Source organism: Pteronotus mesoamericanus, unplaced genomic scaffold (genome assembly GCF_021234165.1).
Source record: "Pteronotus mesoamericanus isolate MK-2021 breed Mesoamerican mustached bat unplaced genomic scaffold, CSHL_Meso_final scaffold_31, whole genome shotgun sequence".
Classification (NCBI taxonomy): Eukaryota; Metazoa; Chordata; class Mammalia; order Chiroptera; family Mormoopidae; genus Pteronotus; species Pteronotus mesoamericanus.
In genome coordinates, this window is record NW_026555312.1 from 21,635,413 (window position 1) to 21,655,869 (window position 20,457).

At 37.8% G+C, this 20,457-nt stretch overlaps 1 protein-coding gene across 1 annotated transcript in view; it reads right to left on the bottom strand.

Moving 5' to 3' along the window:
- Positions 1–20,457, bottom strand: part of F13A1 (coagulation factor XIII A chain) — a 189,041-nt gene that overhangs the window by 131,614 nt on the left and 36,970 nt on the right. The gene's annotated exons all lie outside the window — the stretch shown is intronic.

The window sequence follows — 20,457 nt, forward strand, 5'->3', positions numbered from 1 at the left end:
TACTGACAGTTTAATTTACAGTTCAGTTTATAAGATAATCAAGTGCATCAATAATTTAAACCAAAGCAAATCTTTCCATCACACACACTTCCAAAACATATTCAATATGTAATTTTTCTTCACTTGAAGAAAAATGCCTATCAGACTGAGACTGCACATTATTTTGATTGTAAACAGAAGAAACTTCAAGAACAAAACTTATTCACTTCAATTGTTTTATATAAAAAACACAGAGGATATTACATTAAAACAAACAAAAATGGTGCTTCATTATAGCTTCTGCAATTACTGAGGTCTTTAAATTATTCTTTGGTAGGTATTTTGTTGGAGATAGAGCATTCTGAGGAGGTGGTTGCATAAGTTACCGCTGTGAGAGCCTTAATCTTAATGAAAATCATTTACACAGTGCAAGACAGGGAGAAAGATTAGAACCCCAGTGCTTTGCTGTATATTAAGGGTATCAGTTAATCACCACTCAGAATGAATGTTATCATAAATCTGATAAAGCTTTAAAAATGGTTTTCTGCCAAAGTGCAACAGGGTCTAGGTGGTGTTCTATGGGGCTCAGCTTCTGAGAAACCTGCACAAAATTCTACTTTAAAAAGCTGTTTGTTCCAAATATATCTTCATCCCAGTATTTCCTGTTTATGCTCCTCTTTGTGCATGATCAACTGGGAGTGAGGTTGCCCTTTTCCCCGGAGGCATTGTTGCCCTCTACAGCCCTCATCACTGTTGAAGTGTAGACATCAAAGGCAATCAGTCTTGCCAGCTAAATACGACCATAATTCATTTATCACAGTAGCTGTTGTCACTAAATACTGGCTTGAATTTAAAATACAAGGCATTAACTATGACACAGGTATGGTAAAAATAAACTTTCAGAGATAAAATCAATGCAGTAATGACAGACATGATTTTTTTAAGAAAAAACGATGAACAGGATTTTATTATTTTTAAAATAATTTTAAATAGCTTATTTTTTACTGTATTTTTTCCATTACCATTTATCTCCCAATACCCTCCTCCACCTCCACCCACCCCAAAGGATGGAAGGGATTTTGAAATGAATTACATAAGAATGCTCCTTTGGGACTAGCAAAGAACTAGGAGAATGTATCTGAAACTACATGCAACATGCCATGAGCCTCAACATCATCTTTGTACTAACATCCATTTTTGTTGGGAACATTGAAATCATGAAGACAATTACTAGTTTCCATTATTACAAATTATGATTTCAAAGATTCATTAAATTTGACCTATCAAATTCACGTTATACAAAAAAAAATTTTCTTTGAACCCAGACATAACCTAATTTAAGCATTCTTGTTTGTTTGAAAACTTTTCATTTACGCAAAAATATTGCCTGCTATGTGCTAGGAGTTATTCTAAGTGCTAGGGATACAACAGTGAATAAGACAGACTCCTGTGATCATAGAGCTTATAGTCTATAGAAAAAGGCAATGCATGCGCTATGTATTATGTTACTGTCTTATTATGTGTAACAAACTGTGGGACGGAAATCATGATCATCATTCTAATTTGACAAATTAGGAAACTAAGACACAGGGTCATTTACACCGTGTAAGACAGGGAGAAAGACTAGAATGCCAGTGCTTTGCTATGTATTAGGTGTATCAGTTAATCATCACTCAGAATGAAAATTATCACAAATCTGATAAGGCTTTTAAAATGTTTTTCTGCCAAGGTGCTACAATGTATAGGTGGTATTCTTGGGACTATGTGGGGCTCAAGGTGAGCCACTAGTAAGTGGGGGAGCTGAGATTTGAATCCAGTCTGTCTTGAGAGCATGTGAGTATTACCATTAAGCGCCACAGCAGTTATATGTGCAGAAAACACTTTGTAGTTGGTGAGAACCATGTTCAAGTTATGACTCCACAATTAACTATTGATGCTTCCTTGGGCAGATTTCTTAATTGTCTAAGCTTTCATTTTCTTGTCTCTTTGCAGTTTAGTTCTGGAAATGGAAGGAAAATAAATTTCATAATATAATGGAAGCTTCATGCCTGGCACACAGGCTGACTCAGGGGATATTTATTGGTTGTGTTTGAAACAACTACTGGGAAGTAAAGATAAAAGGAAGAAGAGGCAATTTTAACCCTGCTGTTTCTAAATCTGAAGAGAGGTGGGTGCCCCAGAGCAGGGAGCTTTTGTGGCCGCAGGGAGAGCTGCCTCCAACATTTGCTATGTGGGTATGGGTGAATCACTCAGCCTCTCTCAGTGAAACCTTCATTTATTCTGTAAAATGGGGATAACAGTGGTCAGAGTTGGTGATGAGAAAGGCAGTTTAATAACCGGCAGTTATTATTATTTCCCTGTTTTCTCTGGCTTTCTGACGTCTCTGCTCCAGAAGTGGGAAGCCAGGGTAGGTTCAGACAACAAAGCTATGGAACCCAAATCTCTTTACTTTCAAAAGTCAGTTTATTCTGGGTTCCAAAATCTTGAGCTGACTAATATTTCTGTAAGGAAAACTACAGGCCACCCTGCCACACACACAAAACACATGCACATACATGGTGGTGTTCCTTACTAACTGAAAAAGCCTTAGTAATTCTGGAATTATCATGGAAGAATTACCTGAAACCTTTACCTCTTGATAATTTCTGATTTTCTGAATTGTCATTGCAATTTTCATTAATGCCCCAGGGCAGGAGTTGGTTAATTCATGTCCAGGGCCCAAATGTAGCTTACCACTTTGTGTAAATAAAGTTTTATTGGAACACAGTCCAACTTATTCATTTGTGTATTATTGTGCTATAGCAGCAGAGCTGAGTAGCTACAACAGATACCACATGGTCTACAATGCCTAAAATGTTTATTTATCTGCCCCTTACAATAAAGCTTTGCTGACTTTGCCTTAGATTATTTTACATTTTAGTTACTTAAGGGGTAATTTATCACAGATGCAGAGTCTCAGACTCGGGCCTAAGAAGAAAATACTATCACCTTGTTTTTTCTTTCAAAGAGAAATTTGTTATTAAACCAACAACATTTACTGTTAGGTTAACATTTAGTTTCCTTGAAGCTTGTGAGCTAAATTTACTGTTAGGTTAACATTTAGTTTCCTTGAAGCTTGTGAGCTAAATTTCTCACAGTCTCAGAATGTTGAAGACATAGCAAGTTAGTTGTAACTTTTTATTGATTTCACTATACATACCTAAAATGTTTAATTTTATTGCTCTAACAGTTGTCAAGGTCTTTCACATAGAGATGGAATTAAAGTGACAGGAATAAAGGTTTGTTTCCTGGGGTCCTTACAACATTCCTGTGAGGGATTTTTCACAGATTGGAAACTGAGGCTTCAGGAGGTTGTCACTTGCAGGATATCGAGTGGTTAGGCAGAGAGGAGACAGGGCTTGGACCAAGGTCTCTGTGCTGTGAAGGCTGTTCTCCTCTCCCTGCATCATGCTGCCTCATGGAGGTAAGGGGAAGAGAGCTGGAGGGATTACAAAGATGAAGAAAGCCAAGAGAGGAAGAAAAGTGGGACAACCTGAAGGGATATGAGTCAGGAGAAGACTGAGGAGATACACTGTGGTGGAAGGCAGATGTGTAAGTAAGAAAGAAGTATGAATCCAAGGGCTTAATGCCTGGTGGGGATAAAGAAGACCTAGCAGGCAGGAGCCTGCAGAGAGGGTCTCAGGGCTCCACGGGATTTGAGTTGGGAAGACTTCTAGGGTGATGTCAGCGGCTGAAGGGAAAAGGGTGAGCAACACTGATGATAGGTCAGGCCGTGTGGTGCCAGACCAGCGTGTGAAAGCAAATCAGGAGCAGGTGGCTATTACATTCAATCCAAAGGGAGAAAAAAAGAATCCAGGTTTGTGGACCTTTTCATATTCACTGTATGGAAAAGGTGATTATTAATGTGAGACCTGACATGTCAATAGTACCTCAGGGTATTGTCGCCTGCTCTATTACAGCATGTTTAATTCTGGATGTAATGATTTCAGTGACAGCACTGGGGAAGAATTTTCCATGATTGAATTGTGAGTAAGGAAGTTGTGACAGAGTAGTATTTCATTTCATTAAATAGCCCTTCTCACCCCCAGGAGGTGGCACATTTAAGAAACCACAATCAGGCTGCACTCTGAACACCCATCCATCAACACCCATGACTGCCTGCCAGCTATCCTGGGCCTAGTCTGGATGTGAAACACAGCCCATGCGAGTGACCACCATTTACACATTTACTGAAAGTGTATAATACTTAAATAGATGTCTTGTTTTGTACCCCACACCTCCACCAAACAGTGTAATTTTGTGTTTAAAAAAATCTGAGCAAGAAAAATAGAATCAAGAAATATAATATCCCAGAGCAGATCCCCGTTTCATTTTTAAATTTAATCATTATTGTATTTTTCCCATTACCATTTACTCCTCTTATATCCCCCTCACCCAGCAATCAGCACACTGTTGTCAATGTCCATGAGTCCTTTTTCCTTTTTGCTTGAACCGCCCATTCCCTCACCTCTCACCCCCACCATTAGCTGTCATCCTGCTCTCCATCTATGAGTATGTCCCCATTTTCCTTGTTAGTTCAATTTGTTCATTAGATTTCACATATAAATTAAATCACATGGTATTTGCCTTTCTCTGATTGGCTTATTTCATTTAGCATAGTGTTCTCCAGGTCCGTCCATACTCTCGCAAAAAGTAAAATTTTCTTTTTTTATGGCCAAGTTGTAGTCTGTTGTGTAAATGTTCCATAGTTGTTTTATCCTCTCATCTACTGATGGACACTTGGGCTGTTTCCATATTTTGGTGATTGTAAATAATTCTTCACTGAACCTAGGGGTGCTTATGTTCTCTCAAATTAGTGTTTTGGTTTCCTTCAGATATATTACCAGAAATGGAATTGCTGAGTCAAAAGGCAGATCCGTTCATAATTTTTTTCTCCATACTGCTTTCCACAGTGGCTGTACCAATCTTTATTCCCATGAACAGTACAAAAAGGGATCCCCTTTCTCCACATCCTCACCAGCACTTGTTTGTTGATTTATTGATGATAGCCATTCTGACAGATATGAGATAGTATCTCATTATGGTTTTAATTGTTGATGTTGAGCATATTTTCATATGTCTATTGGCCATCTGTATGCCTTCCTTGGAGAAGTGTCTATTCAGGTCCTTTGCCTATTTTTTAATTGGGTTTTTTTTTTTGGTGTTGAGTTTTGTAAATTATTTATAAATTTTGGATATTAATCCCTTATCAGATGTATCGATGAATATGTCCTCCTATTCTGTGGGTTGTCTTTTTATTTTGTTGATGATTTCCTTTGTTGTGCAAAATATTCTTAGTTTGTTATAGTCCCATTTGTTTATTTTTTTCTTTTGTTTCCCTTGTTTGGTGAGATATATCCAATAAAATATTGCTACGAGCAATGTCCAAGATTTTGCTGCCTATGTTTTCTTGAAGGATTTTTATGGTTTTGGGTCTAACATTTAAGTCTTTGATTCATTTTGAATTTATTCTTGTGTTGGATGTAAAAAGGTGATTTAGTTTCATTTTTCTGCATGTGTCTGTCCAATTTTCCCAACACCATTTATTGACTATACTATCTTTAGCCCATTGTATGTGCTTGCTTCCTCTGTCAAATATTAACTCACTATAAAGGTATGGGTTTATTTCTGAGCTCTCTATTCTGTTCCATTGATTTATGTGTCTGTTTTTATGCCAGTACCATGCTGTTTAGATTACTATGGGCTTGTAGTATAGTTTGATATTAGGCAGTGTGATTCTTCCAACTTTGTTCTTCCTTTTCAGGCTTGCTCTTGCTCTGTGGGGTCTTTTGTGGTTCCATATTAATCTTCAAAATATTTGTTCTAGTTCTGTGAAATGTCACTGGACTCTTGATAGGAATTGTGTTGAATCTATAGATTGCTTTGGGCAGTATGGACGTTTTAATGATGTTATTTCTTCTTGTCCATGAACAAAGTATGTGCTTCCACTTATTTGTATCTTCTATTTCTTTCATCAGTGTCTTATAATTTTCTGAGTACAGGTCTTTTACATCCTTGGTTAGGTTTACTCCTAGGTATTTTATTCTTTTTGTAGCAATTGTGAATGGGATTGTTTTCTTAATTTCTCATTCTCTTAGTTCATTATTGGCATATGAAAATAAAACTGATTTCTGAATATTAATTTTTTATCCTGCTACTTTGCTGACTTCATGTATCAGTTCTAGTTGTTCCTTGGTGTAATCTTTGGGGTTCTCTATGTACAGTATCATGTCATCTGCAAATAATGAAGTTTTACTTCTTCCTTTCCAATTTGGATGCCCTCTTATTTCTATTTCTTGTCTGATTGCTATAGTTATGACTCCCAGTACTATGTTAAATAAGATAGGTGAAAGCAGACATCTCTGTCTTGTTCCTGATCTTAAGGGGAACGCTTGTAGTGTTGGCCCACTGAGTATAATGCTAGCAGTGGGTTTGTCATATATAGCCTCTATTATGTTTAGGTATGGTCCCTCTAATACCACTTTGCTGAGAGTTTTTATGATAAATGGGTGCTAGATTTTATCAAATACTTTTTCTGTGTCTATTGATATGCTCATGTGGTTTTTATCCTTCATTTTGTTAATGTGGTATATAGCATTTATTGATTTGCAAATGTTGTACCAACCTTGCATTCCCAGAATAAATCTCAGTTGATCATGGTTTATGATCTTTCTGATGCATTGCTGTATTTGGTTTGCTAACATTTTTGAGGATTTTAGCATCCATGTTCATTGGGGATATTGGCATATAATTTTCTTTTTTTGTAATATCTTAATCTGGATTTGAAATTGGGATAATGCTGGCCATATTAAATGAGTTTGGGAGCCTTCCCTCCTCTTGAATTTTATGAAATAGTCTGAGAAGGAGAGGTGTTAGTTCCCAGAATGTTTGGTAAAATTCACCTGTGAAGCCATCTGGTCAAGGGCTTTTGTTTGTTGCGAGTTTTTTGATTACTGCTTTAATTTCACTAGGTGTAATCTGTTTATTAAGATTCTCTGATTCTTTCTGATTTAGTTTGGAAAGACTGTATGTTTCTAGGAATTTATCCATTTTGTCCAGTGTGTCCAGTTTGTTGACATGTAGTTCCTCATAATATCTTCTTACAATCCTTTATATTTCTTTGGTGTCAGTTATTATTTCTCTTCTTTCATTTCTGATTTTATTTGTTTGGGCCCTCTCTCTTTTTTTCTTGATGAGTCTGGTTAATAGTTTGTCAGTCTTGTTTATCTTTTCAAAGAACCAGCTCTTAGATTCATTGATTTCTTTGTATCATTTTTTTAGACTCTATTTCATTTATTTCTTCTCTAATATTTATTATTTCCTTCCTTCTATTCACTTTGGGCTTTGTCTGTTGTTCCTCCAAATATGAAGTTAGATTGTTTATTTGAGCTTTTTCTTTCCCCAGATAGGCCCGTGATGCTATGAAGTTCCCTCTTAGGATTGCTTTCCCAGTGTCCCACAGGTTTTTTATTGTTGTGTCCTCATTTTCATTTGTTTCAAGCTATCTTTTGACTTCTTCCTTGATTTCATTATTGACCCATTCATTGTTTAATAACATGTAATTTAGCTTCCATGTCTTAGTATGTTTTTCAGTGTTCTTCCTGTGATTGATTTCTAGTTTCATAGCATTGTGGTCAGAGAAGCTGCTTGATGTAATTTCAGTCTTCTTAAACTTATTGGCACTTGTTCGTGTCCTAACATGTGGTCTATCCTAGAAAACATGCCATGTGCACTTGAAAAATATGTATATTCTGCTGCTTTGGGGTAAAATGCTCTGAATTATCAATTAAATCCCATTTCATCTAGTATGTTTTTTAAGGCTGTTGTCTCCAGTTGATTTTGTCTGAAAGATCTATCCATTGAAGTCAATGGGGTGTTAAAATCCCCAGCTATGACTGTATTACTGTCACTCTCTCCCTTATGTCCATCAAGATTTGCTTCACATATTTAGGTGCTCCTATGTTGAATGCGTAAATGTTTATTTGGGTTATATCCTCTTGTTGGATTGTTCCTTTTAGCATTATGTAGTGTCCTTCATTGTCTCTTACTACAGCCTTGGTTTTAAAGTCTATTTTGTCACATATAAGTATTGCTACCTCAGCTTTCTTTCTTTTCCATTTGCATGAAATATCTTTTTCCATCCCTTTAGTCCATTTGTATCTTTAAACCTGAGATGGGTCTCTTGGAGACAGCATATATATATGGGTCTTTTTTTCTTAGCCATTCAGCTACCCGGTGGCTCTTTGTTGGGGCATTTAAACTCTTTATATTTAAGATGATTATTGATAGATATATATTTAGTGCCATTTTATTCTTAGAGACTATTTTCCTCCTCTTTTTCTTCCTCTTAAAGCAAGCCTTTTAACATTTGTTGCAATACTGGTTTGGTGTTCATAAACTCTTTGAGCTTTTTCTTGCCTGGGAAACTCCTTATTTCTCCTTCAATTTTAAATGATAGTCTTGCTGAGTAAAGTAACCTTGATTGTAGGTCCTTGGCTTTCATCACCTTGAATATTTCATATGACTCCCTCTGGCCTGAAATGTTTCTAGTGAGAAATCAAATGACAATCTAATTGGTACACACTTCTATGTAACCACCTGCTTTTCTCTTGCAGGTTTTAGGATTCTCTCCATGTCTTTAAGCCTTGTTATTTTAATTATGATATGTCTCAATGTGCCTGTTTGGGTCCAACTTGTTTGGGACTCTCTGAGCTTCCTGTATTTGTGTGTCTTTTTCATTCACCAGATCAGGGAAGTTTTCAGTCATTATTTCTTCAAATGGGTTCTTGAACCCTTTCCCGCTGTCTTCTCCTTCTGGTATTCCCATGATGCAGATGTTGTTATGCTTCATGTTTTCCATGATGTTTCTTAAGCTCTTTAAGAAAAATTTTTTAAAATTCTGTTTTCTTTATGCTGCTCTGTCGGGATGTTTTTTTCTACCTTGTCTTCCAAATCACTAATTTAATCTTCTGTTTCATCTATCCCATTGTTTATTCATTCCAGTGTATTATTTATTTCAGATATTGCATTCTTTATTTCTGACTGGTCCTTTTTTATGGTTTCTATGTCTTTTTTTCATGCTATTGAGTACCTTATAATCATTACTCTAAACTCTATCTGATAAATTGCTTGCCTTTATTTCATCTAGTTCTTCTTCTGGAGAATTCTCTTGTTCTTTCATTTGAGGTCTGTTTCTTTGTCTTCCCATTTCAGCTGCTTCTTTGTATTTTCTGCTTTAGGTAAACTAATCAGTGATATAGCCTCAAGTACTAATCAGCAGTCTGGCTTAAGTACCACAGGTTGGGGCAGAGTAATTCCTGCAGGCAGAGATATTGCTTCCCTTCAGGCTGATGCCACTTGGAGAGGAGTGCTCTGCCTGAGTAAGATGGCTTCTGCAGTATATATAATGTCTCAGCACAGGGATCCTGGGAGCTGTTCCTTCAGTTCTCTCCCAAGAGCCACCATCCCCAGACTCTCCTCAAGCATCTCTAGTCTACTCTGTCCTCCCTATACCAAAGCTCAGGTTAAGTGGCTGCAAATGAAATTTTGTGCAATGGCCCTTTAAGAAGCTCTCTGCAACTCCAGCCATCTCTCTCTGGCAGACAGGAACCTCTCTACTTTTCACAGCTGGACATTTTCTGTATTCCTTTCCAGCTCTGGTTTTATAGGCTGAGGAACTCAAGTTGGGGTTTAGACCCCACACTTCTCAGGGGGAACCCCTCCCCCAGCTGCTGAAATATCCCCCTGGAACTTCAGTTGCCACCTGTGAAAACCCAGACAGCCCTCCCACACTTCCTCAGCACTCTCTACCAGTCTTGTTATGGTGAAGTGGTTTCTTCTGGCTGTCCTTGGTCATAAGGCTTCTCTCCAGCTAGTGTTCAGTTGGATATTCAGGATTATTTCTCTACAATTTTGTTTTAATTACAGATTGGTCACGGGAGGAGGCTAATGTAGCTTCCACTTACTCCTCTACCATCTTGGATCATCCTCTTTTTTTCTTTCTCTTCTCAGCTAAAAAGACATTAGCGCTGCAAAGGTGGAGGAGGTAACTCATTTGTTTTTAATAATGTAGTCTTTGAAATTGGACTACTAAATGTGAAGAATATAATTACAAATTGCATTCTTTCACACTCATTTAAAATTGGTGCCATCTTCCCAAGTGATCTAGAAATTAATATATGCTCTTAGTTTATTTGCTTGTTTTAATTTGCAAATTATTTTTAAGGCCACAAAAATACTATATTTTGGATTAAAAAATAGGGAAAACTTGGTTGGACTATGTGCTTATATTGGAATGCCCCTGTACTTTCTTTAATCTCACTCTCTCCTTACACACATATATGTACACATTTATCTCACACATATATGTGTGAATAAAGAGAAATGCAGCCACCTTAACCCTTTAGTCCCCAGCCAGAAATCAGGAGGAAGATGGTTAAAATATTTAATTCCTTTGAGATTTTATTCTTTTCCACCTTTGGCTTGATGGACCTAAACTTTTTGCATGGCATTCTCATATGATTGTCACTTACAAGGTGACAGGAAAAATTTACCTCTAGCTCTAGACTCAGCTATACATGAACTTAAGGAAAATTTACTCTCAATTATTCATTTCATACCTGAGAACCCACTGTAGACAAAGCCCTACATAAGTAGTATCCCAAAGAAGAATGTGTTGCATTTTAAAAATTAATTTTTAGTCAGTTGATGGCTTTGGAGTGTTTTCAATAAAAAACACAATATCCTATATGGTGATTATATTCCTAGGTATTCCAGGAAAACCACTAATTAGCATGTAGTATGGTCAGTATGGTTGAATGTTGTTGCTAATAGAATGATTCTGACATCACCTTGCTGTGTTTAGAACCTGGAAGGATGTATTCTGCATGGAGAAGTATGTCCCTGCAACGGAAAAATACTTGCCTGTCAGTCACTGTTTCCCCTGATGTTCTGACATGAAGAAGCTTATGTGTCAGGACACCCCAATATCTGTCATCTCATTGGTATCTCAACTGTAAATCAAGTGCCTTATGCTATACTTAGTAATAGTGACACTTCTGGTTGTGCAAACTTTAATTAATCACAAGAAAACCCCACAGAAACATTTACCTTTAGTTACTTAGATATCTATCTTTTTTATTAAACTGAACTAAAGATATTATCTTATTTGTCTCCATAGCCCCACAGAATGTCATAATGCCTTGCATTGAATGGGTGCCCAATAAATGTCAATGGGATTGAACTGAGCTTTTGGCAGCTTTCCAGTCCCATTGAGAACATCACAGAGACTTTAGAAGCCCTGAGAGAGATGCCTGCAGTAAGCTCATCATCCGTTACAAGAGTCCTCCACACGAAATGAAAACTTCTAGTTCTGAACTTTTCTTTGATGGTGTTTTCCATTCAGATATAAATACTTTTAAGCTGAACTTTGACTCCATGTAACTGCAAGGCTTTCTTTAACAGTGAATTCCTCTGAGAGGATTGTCTCTAAGGAACTCATGAATATATCATGCCTCCAGCTGGTAAGTTAAATTTTATGATATTAATTCATTTTTCCATTTGATTCATTTGTTTTTCCAAGATGCATCCTTCACATTCAAAATAATCAGTCTACTCCCAAATGGGCCCTGCAGGTATTTCTGTGACAGTGTGATGCATGGGGCAGAGCTTGAAGTATGAACACAGTGCGTTGTGTAGGGAAGCAACCTAGTTTCATCAGTATAAGGATGGAATGGGGGTGCATAGAGACCAGGATGCAGTAAGCCCCTGAATAGTTTAGAAACACTGAGTCACCAACTACAAAAAAGCAAAACAAAACACCACCACCAAAAAAGAAACAATCAAAAGGCACAGAAACCTCAGATGACAGCAACAAAGGAGAGAAACACAAATGTTTAAAAGCAAATCATTTTATTAAGGATGTCCAGGAACCTGCCCCTTCTATTTAACACCTTATTTTATATAGATGTGATGGATAGATAGATATAGATACATGCATAGATGGATATATGATATTTCCTAAAGGAAGAAAGCTGCCTGGAAGTCTTACTCTGTAACTCCAGCACACTGGGGAAGGAAGGGGAACTTCTTGAGGACAGGGACTGTGTTTATTTAACTTTGTATATCCAGTGGCTTGCATGATGTTTGGAATATAGTAGGTGCTTAAAAAATAGTTGGCAAAGAAGGTAGGTAGTCTTTAAGGTGTCTTATGTATTTTAATTTTATTTTACTTTCCTTTCTATCCTACCTAATTCTCTTAAATTTTTTTTTAAGTAAAGTGTAAATTTTTAGAATGTATATGAAACCAGCACTATGCTAGACTCTTTGAATGATTCAGAAAAAAATAATAAAGTGACCACCTGCTGCTTACCATCCACATAAAGAAGCACATGCCTTCAGTGTCTAACTATGGCCATAATCTGGATGTGAACAGATCAGGCCCTGGCTCAGGGTGCTGCCAACAGCATAGAGAGGAAAAGAGGATGGGATTAAAATCTGAGGAAACTTCAACAGTATTGAGATAAGAAAGTTTCTTCCTCTGTGAAATAAGACTGTAGAGTTCCTTCAACAAATTTGATGTACATTTTAAGTGTGCCTACAGTATAACAGGCTTTAACTGGGATTACTTGCTGTGAGGAACAGGTCGGGTGGAGGCTTCAGAAACATAAATCATCATAACTGTTGGGTGTAGTACAAACCCAGAGCCTGGGCCTACAAAAGTTGAAGAGAACCCCCCAGAGAATGTGGTTTTGAAATATAATCTTAAAGGTGGACAAGATGAGAGGAGCCCTCCCAGCAGAGGTAATAATGAAAGCACGGAGCATAAGGGAGCAAGGAGACACACTTGAGACACCAGTGGCAGGAGTAGCAGCTGAGTTTGGCAGAACCATAGAGACCTTTGTTGTTATGCGAAGGCATTTAGGCTGTATCCTAGAGGAGGGGGATGCTGGACATGGGGCAAGCACCATCAAAATTCTTTAAGTGGCCTGATGAAATTTGCACTTACTTAGAAGGATCACTCTGGCTGAAGGATAAAGAGCAGTTTGGAGAGGACAAGAGTGGAGCCAGGGAAACCATTCAGAAGGCTGCTGAATTTCTCAGGTGAGACGTGACAGTGTTTCCAGAATGATAACTATTGGCTCTGGAGGTGCAATAAGTTGAGGCATGCAGGTAGAAGCAGGAAGCTGGGCCAGAAATGAGATGCTGGCTCTGAGTGGGAGGTGCTTGGCTAAAGATAACACCAGGTTTTGTTCATTCTTCACCAAAGAGATTTTGAATGCCTGCCAGCTGCCAAGCACCATTTTAGATGGTGGGCATACAGTCACAAGAAAAAGTCATCTCTTCTAACCCTCGGAGTTATGACTGAGCCTCAAGCCTTGAGGAGCATGCTCTTTTGAAGAGTCTGCTCTCAAAATAAGAGGCTGATGTGGTTAACTGCTATGCTGATTTACTCATTGAAGCTGGTTTTTTGGAAATTCCCTTAACCACATGTATGTGTTCCCTCAATGGAGAGAAGACAGAATATTTTTAGTCTTTAAGAAAAAGATAACCAACATTGCAAAGAAGCAAGGAAAATATGACCAGCAACACTTAAAGGAAAAGAAATCAACAGAGACAAGAGGGAAGGGGGGGCAGGGAAAGGGAAGGGAAGGGGAAAGTCAAGGAACATATAGCAAGGACTCATGGACAAAACCAAAGGGGAAGAGCTGAGGGAGGGAAGGTGGGAGGGGGCAAGGGAAAGAGGTGGGGGGAAGGCAGAGACAAATGTATTTAAAAAGTAAATAAATTAATAAAAAAACAAAAAAACAAACAAACAAACAAACAAAGAACCCTACTGGGGCTTTCACAATAAACTTCTTACAATAAAAAGAAAAAAAAAAAAAGAAAAAGATAACCAGCGTAAAATCTCTACTATTTAAATGAAGTTGGTTATAGAACATACCACTACACTGTAGATTTTTTCATATTGCTGATACAACTCCTAAGGAAAATGAGGAATAAGGGTTAGAGAATTTTAATTTTCATTTGAGTCCCAGGGTATCCACTGGGGTATAATAACCACTGTTTGTGCTTATCTACTGTGGTCACGACAGCAAAGAAAGCTTACTAAACCTTTTTTATTTTTATTTCTGAGCATGACCACATGGGTGGTAAAGAAGGTAGCTACTGATATGGTATGGTTAAGGGATTTACTCTACAGGCAATTACTGAGCATCATGTAACTCCCAGGTACTGTTCTAGGTACTGAGAACACAGCGGTGTCAACCCAGATACGTTCATGGAGCATAAAAGTGATCACAAATTATCTGCTTATACATATATTCTATGGCAAATGGAAATAATTACTATGAAAAAATAAATAAAGTAGCTTAAGGGGGCAGAGGGTGGTGGGGGGGATAGGTGAGCTAATTGGGAAAGAGTGGCCAGAGCAGGACACTCTGGTAAAGTGACATTTGAGCAGCGATGAAAGAGAAGTAAGGAAATGAGGCGTGTAAACATTGGGTGAAGAGCATTGCAGTAAATGCCAAGGTCCTGAGGAAGGTGGCACTTGACATGCTCCAGAAGGTTAATGTGCTAAGAGCAAAGGGAACTATATGAAGAGCCATAGGTGTAAGGTCAGGGAGAGCCAGGAAATCAAGTCAGGCCTTCTACACAGTTTTCAGGACTTTGGAATGTATTCTGATTGAGAAAGGAATTCAGTAGAAAAGAACCATGGATGCATGAAGTTATTTTTAAAAAAATCACTTTGGTTGCTATATGAAGACTCTAGAAGAACAACTAAGATTGTTATGAAAATCTCTTGACTTCTCATAATATTCCCATTTTGATTGTTGATCATGAAAGTTCTTCCAATAGAGAACAAATCAGAGAGAATGCTAAAATGTTTTTATCCCTGGAAAAGGCGTAAAAGGCAAAAATTCATTTTCTTAAAGTTGTTATTCTACAATAAGAAACCTTTCCTAAAAGCTGGTCCTAACAGCTGGGATAGAACTAGACATTGGGAATAGGGAAACTTGCTCGTGGGAGACAGTATAAAAATGTGGCCACTGGAAGTATAAAGTTTTATGTCACAATTGTTTTTAGGTCAAACTTTAGTCCTTTCCAGGCATAAGTTTAAATGAGGTTCTGTTATTTTATCATTCCACAGAGGTTGAACCCTACTAGGATCTAGGGATATGAGGAGAGTGTTAGGAAGCTGGTGTCACAATGTCTAGTTTATTGTACTTTGATGGATTTCATGATTGTAAACCAAACTGCATACTAACTTTTTGTTCCTCCTCACTACAACACTTTCAACTGACAAAAGATCTTTCTACATGTCTTGTGGTTCGTCCACCTTCAAGCTGGGCTCTGGAAGCCCAAGGCAGGTTTAGAGGTGGCAGGAAACACACTGTAGACTGAAAGTAGGGATCACTTTATTTGTAGACCTACACACTATAATTTGGCCTTCCATGAATGACACCTATATCCAGTCCTTTGGAAAATGTCACAGAGAGAAAATTTTGTCTAAAACATCTGTCACTACTCTTAAACACCAAAGTTTAACTCCAAACTGAGAGCATGTATTCTGAAGTTTCACATCGTCTGCTGTGTGGCCAAAGAATCCTCACTTCAGGACTTCCTCTGGGCCTGCCTTCCCTGGAAGCTTCTAGTTGCCCCATATCTCCACATTGTACCCCATAAAAATAGCCATTTGGGAACTGGTCTCAGTTAGCTGCTAATGGCAAGATTCTAGTAAATCCATTATTGCTAAAATTTTAATATCTGATAAGATGAATTGTATTTTCTCTCACCTCTTTGTTTTTCCTTTATAAAAAGTAATTCTTTAACATCTTAAATAAATAACTATCATAGTTAAAATACTTTCATTGCATACAATTTGGAGAGGAGGATGGACTTCATTCAGTGGACCCTGTATATTTCCAAGACCTTTCCAGATTCCAGGAGGGGCATTAGGCCTGGAATACTGCTAATCAGGATTCAAATTCCACTCATTCTTCTTGAGGGAAGAGATTAAGTATGAGGAGGAGCTTGGTTAAGGTATCATTACACTTATATAAGTCATTATCATTATGCCTAATGTCAAAATAATACATTTTTGTTGTTTTAAGCACGAAGATTGTGATCATATGTTACAGCAGCAATAGCAAACTAACCTAAACAAAGCACATTTCTGGGATGTGGTGAAGATTCACTAAATGTCACTTTATGAATGATGTTACTATTGGCCTTACACTCATACTCACTCTAGTCTATTCAGATATGAATTAAGAGAAACTTCAAGGATGAGAAATGTTATGAAGTTGAGGGGTCAGGGGTTATGGTCAGGGGTCACCATAAGCATACCATGGAGGCAAAAATAATGGTAAGTGAGATAAACCTAGGTTAAGTTAATATTGAAAGGAGGTAAAATAGCAATGAGCATACCTCAAGTCCAAGTCTTGATTTCTAAATATCACTTTTTATTAAACAGAAGTAGAGTTTCTTGGAGAAATTGTTTCCAGGACTGGGGCAAGGAAAATATACAATGAGCCTGGAACATCTTGTTATGCCAGAAATTAAGGAAATAAAAATAGTAAAACCAATTGGAAGAGTTTCCAAGTCACAAAATCTAGGATAATTTGAGCATTAAATTAGTTAATGGTAGTAACACATTTAAGCAAGCCATTTAATTATAGAGGAAATTATGAATTCATATTGATATCAATTACTCCATCATTAAGAATTTGATGATGAATAGAATAATCTCACAGTGTCAAGGTACTTTCTTATAAAGCACTTATCACCTATAAAGGGAAAAAAGAGTAATTCTGCAGTGCAGAATCCTGAAAGATACCTCTGTGCTGGAGTCTGTGATGTACTGCCCAGAGGCCCCTTCAGGAATGACAGACTTATGCAGAGCTTCTGGAAGTGATATCAGAATATGTCAAAGAGGATCAGCCCTCTTTGGGAATGGCCTCAGCTAAAGAAAAACTGTTTCATCCAAGACCCTACCTCATTCTAGGGGCAGTTCACATCCAATGGATGAACAACATAGGGGTATAAAAACCCAGTTCCCTTGCTCCCCAAAAGGAGAATTTTAAGAGCCATCCCAGATCCATAGCTCCTCTTCCTGGTTAGCTGTGGTCTTTGTTGGGACTGCATCACAGATCAGCTTCTCCCTTTGCTAATTCTGCTTTCTTCCACAGGAGTTGATCCCAAGAACACTCCCTAATCAACTTCTTGCATGCTAATTTCAAAGCCTATTTCCTGGGGAACCCAGCTGCTACAGACTGAATGTTTTTGTTTCCCAAGATCCATATGTTGAAACCTAACCCCCTATGATGGCATTTTGAGATGGGGCCTTTGGGATGTGATTATGTTTTTAAGGTGCAACCCTCATGAAAGAGATTAGTGCTCTTACAAGAGACTGCAGAGAGCTCCCTTATCCCCTCTGCCATGTGCGGACACAGAGAGAAGGCAGCCAATCATAAACTAGAAAGTAGGTTCTCACCAGACACCAAATATGTTAGCATCTTCATCTTGGACTTATCAGCCTCTAAAACTATGAGGAAGAAGTGTTCTTTGTTTAAAAGCCACCTAATCTATGGTATTCTGTTATAGCAACCCAAATGGACTAAGACAGCACCCTAAAACAGTGCTCAATCAAGTGATCAAAGTTAACATCATCAGTAATGGAACCTGTAAAAAATTATGTGTAACCAGATAGGATTCACTGAGAACACAGCATCACTTCTGTGTTTTTACTGCCAAAGACACATAACCTGATTCTAATCATGAGAAAATAGATAAAACCAAACTGAAGGGCATTCAACAAAATTACTGCCTTATAATTTTCAAAGGTGTCAGGTAATGAAAGTCAAAGAATAATATCCTGATTTTGATGGTTATATAGGAGAATGTCTGCTCATAGCAAATATGTACTAAAGTGTTCAGGGATGATGGGGCATCACATGGACAATTCTCTAATAATTCTGGGGAACCCCCCCCAGAGATTCTTTGTACTCCTTTTGTAAATTTTCTGTAAAGTGGAGTGTTTCAAAATTAAAAAAAACTTTCCAAGAATAACGTGTATAGTCGCTCCTTGTACAATTATCCTGTATATTCATATCCTCATTTTTTACTTTTTTTTACCACCAGTAAAAAAAAATTAAGATGAGTAATAATTTTTTATCTTTCTCTCTAGAACACCAACATCAGTTCTTCAAAAGTATGTACTGAAGGGATATGCCTGGTTGCCCTGTATTAGGCAACACCCTATCTCAAACAAAGGGAACCATGTACCCTTCCCTCTCAAGAATCATTGGCTCTAAGAGGATACAGGACTAACTGGTAAGAAGCAGACTGTCAGTGAGGAGCTCAACCTGTAGCATAATAATGCAAATGAAATCCAAAATTGGAGAAATAAATATGCGGGGAGGGGGGGTTATTAAATCATTGACACAGGGATGATTTAGTGCCTTCAAAGCCAGGTTTACTGTGCCATATAAATCTAGGGGAGATGAGGCAGAGAGCAAAAAAAGACTTTTTCTGCCTTCTGAAGATGATTACCCTATACTTGTGCCCTAAATAATCAAGACTGCAATTTTTTTCTTGAAATTTTATCTTGATGGTTATGAACACAAGTGCTATCTTTATGAATCATCTTTATTTTTAAAATTTGGCTAACACTCCACTCAAGTGTCTTTGACATGTTTAAAGCAATTTGTTTAACAAACATGAAAGTTAGAAAAGATTGGAATGATGGAAATGAAGTAATGGAGACAGTGTATCATTTTCCATTGCTTAGAAATACAGTTACACAAATAAAAAAGTTGTTTGATGGAAAATACCACCCTAGCTGTTTCCACTTCTTCATGTCCATCAATTTAGTCATAGAATCATTATTTTTGTCTCTTTTTGTGAAATTAATTGCTTCAGAATACTGAAGGCTCTTGTCTACCCTGTGCACTAATTTTCCAGAGAACTTACAGCATACATGTCAAGGTATTTTTGAGATACTGAACATCAAATCTGGCTTCTCTCTTTGGGAGCCTGTTATGGAATTGAGAGCAAAAGATATTTTGCCTTTGTATTATCCTACCTAAGTAAACAGGACTTGAAATAGCATTAGTTCTTAGGTTATAAGTTCAAATGGAAAGCATGATACTTTTCTTGGAAGAGTTGATAGCATTATGCTGATGACTGCTATACAAAATAGAAAAATTCTGCCCATGTGTTTCTCCTCAGGTAACACCACAGTGTGGAATGCTGCACATATTCATTCAGCTCAGGCTTCTATAACAAAATGCCATAGACTGGGTGGTTTAAATAACAGACATTTATATCTCAGTTCTGGAGGATGTGAAGTCCAAAATCAAGGTACTGGCAGATTAGGTTCTTGGGGAGATCCCTCTTCCTGGCCCTTGGAAGACCATTTGTTTGCTGTCTCCTCACATGGAGGAGGTGGGTCTCAGAGAGAGAGAAAGCTCTGGCCTCTCTTTTTCTTAAGAGGATATGGACCCCATACCATAGGGCACCATCCCCATGACTTCATCTAAACTTAATTACCTCCCAAAGGCCCCACCTCCAAATACCATCACATTGAAGGTTAGAGCTTCAACACATGAATTTGGTGGTGGTGTGGATGGACACAAACATTCAGTTCATAACAATATCTCATCCCTCTTCTCCATCCCCTCTTACTAAAGGTCTTCAGGTTGTCCTGTCCAGACTATATCTCAGCCAGGTTCCTCATACATAATCTCTCTCCTCAAGGGGGAATCAGTAGAACTGATATCCACATTACTGGCTTATCCCAGAATTCCTGATGCTGGACCAAGAATCTGGAAAGGTCTTGGGAGAATATGGAGTCCACTGAATGGGAAATGACAATAGGAACCTACCCCCCTCTCCAAATTTTGTGTGATGAGTGGAATTAAACTCTGATAGTTTATCCTTGTAAGATGTTAAGGAATTATTTCCATAAAGAGTAAATATGGAGATGGGAGGAAGTATAATTAATCTTATCAGATATTAAAATTCTAGCAAGAATGGGTTTACTAGAATTTTGTGACTAGCTGTTGGTTAAAACCCTAGAAGGAGTTGCCAAAGGCTGTATTTATGGAATATAGCATGGAGATGTTTGGTGACCATGTGTTTGCAGGGAGGGCAGGCCCTGAAGAAGTCCCAGCACAAGGATTTCTGAGTAGGCAAGTGGGCAGCACAAAATTCTTAGCATATTTGGAAGGTTACTGATTCAGTTTTCTCATGTGCAAAAGGTGTATTATAATTGTAACTACCTCCTATAGTTAGATCACACACACACAGATTGACTGTAGACCTGGATTTCCGCACTGGTTGAGTCACATTACGTAACTTGACCCATTTATTTGCCTATTGGCTCCACATTTCTGTCGGTGCCTGCCCTTTCAAGTCCTAGTCCTCTTGCATGTGATC